The sequence below is a fragment of the Solanum stenotomum genome, chromosome 3 (assembly GCF_019186545.1).
Source record: "Solanum stenotomum isolate F172 chromosome 3, ASM1918654v1, whole genome shotgun sequence".
NCBI classification, from domain to species: domain Eukaryota; kingdom Viridiplantae; phylum Streptophyta; class Magnoliopsida; order Solanales; family Solanaceae; genus Solanum; species Solanum stenotomum.
Window position 1 is genome coordinate 52,337,708 of NC_064284.1, and position 1,977 is coordinate 52,339,684.

The following is a 1,977-nucleotide window of genomic DNA, read 5'->3' on the forward strand; positions in this document are numbered from 1 at the left end:
GTTATAGATTGGTTGGATCATGCATACACATATGATATCTACTATTAGTATAGATTTACTTAAACATGTTTTGACTTCACTTTGATCATGCATCCTCATATTGTTATTCATAATGCCTATGAAACTATTTCTTGTATTTCGATTGTGTCCTTGTCTATTGTTGTGTTGCACCCCGCATACTTAGTACATTCCAAGTACTAACGCATTTTTTGCCTACATAATGTTACCATGTAGGGGCCGGAGCTACTCTTGATCCTTCTCTCCATTCACGTGGCTAGTACGGTGCTTATCCGAGTTTGTTGGTGAGTCCTCAATGATTCGAGGGCTATGTTATGTTTCCTACTCCTATGTTTTGAGACTTTAACTTGCAATTGTATTTTGACTATGAGGGGAGCCGGTAGTATGTCATGGCCCCCGTCCTATCTATGTATGTAGAGGTGTGCGTTGGACAAGTATTTTGTAAATGAGCTTGACTCTTGTTCCATGATGTCATTTTGAAATGGTTTGCCCTTAGTCCCTATTTCCCGTTAATTAATGTTGATTGTACTTCCGCGACCGATGAAGTGTGATGACAAGCTTGAGAGGCTTGTTTGGGGTTCCTCATTCGCCATGTCACGTCTAGGCCCTAGGCTTGGGTCGTGACACTTAGAACATCTAGTCTTTGGAAATTCTTGGATCTTTCCTTTGAATTTCCCATATCTTTAGTTAGTTTTTTTTGTTTCTTTTCTTTTGTGCTTCCGCATTCTAATATTCAATTCTCTAATTGTGATCTTTTTAACCTTGCTGTTATTACCCATGATCCCAATTATCCCAATTAGGGATGTTTCCATCATAGAATCTAGATCAAAACCCTCCCCCATCATTAATTACCCATTCTATTACGTTCTACGGATCGAAAAACGGATTCGAGAAGAGAAAAGCTTACCTTTAGACTCAAGAATGGTGAAAAACTGTTAGGAGTCGCCTGGGGGTCATTCCTTAACTCTAAAAATCAAAAAGTGAAAAATAAGGTTGTTTAGGGGTTTATTTACGACTTTAGGTCGCGTCGATCCCACCACAGCGGCCCTCACCCCGCTGTAGCGGCCCCGCCAGAGCAGCAAAAACCCCGCCAAGGCGGCTTGCACGAACCAGTGAGCTATTTAAAATATTTCATGACCCTCATTTCACAACACACCTCTAACAAAAAACGCTCAGAAAATACCCTTTACGCTAAGATCTATTCTGGAGTTCTACTCGCCCGAATTCAATTCTGTAAAGTCGTACGAATTTCTTAACGAGTTATCTATCCACTCATGAACTCAAAAACATAAATGATCCACCGGATTGTTACCAGATTTCCCTGCACCTTAATGACTCTAATTTCATCCAAATCTGGACTAGGTTGGGAAATTTCAAGTTACTACGAAAAAGTTTTTCGACCCAAAATTTTTCCCCATTGACTTTTCTATAACAACAGAACTCGATCATTACAGTGGGTCATGTTCATTTTTGTATATTTTGTTTTCACACTTGTACAAAGTTATACTTTCTCTCACCATAATCTTTTTACTTATTCTTTTCCTTAATTCACTCAAGCACAATTAGATTTCAAAATTTTAAAAGAATATATTTTCCTCTCAAATTGTGCAGTTTTTTTAATTTATTATTGCAATTTTAATCTACTTCTTTTTTTAATTGTATTTGTATATCACACTGATTACTTTTGGTTTTTCACCTTTTGCCTTAGACACAGTCAAAATTATTGATGAGCAAACTCCTTCCAAGAGAATCACTCGAGGTATACCTACGCATTAAAAAAATTTGGATGATTTCTCATCTTTTGCTTTGGGTCTAAATCAAGATTTCCAATAAATTACAGGATCTCTTGCTAAGTCTGAGTTAATCGACAAAAAAATAGATCAAAACACCGGAATGACCAAGTGAAGATGCAATAACTTATGCATGCTTTTTATTCTAAAAATAAGAACACAAAAGGAA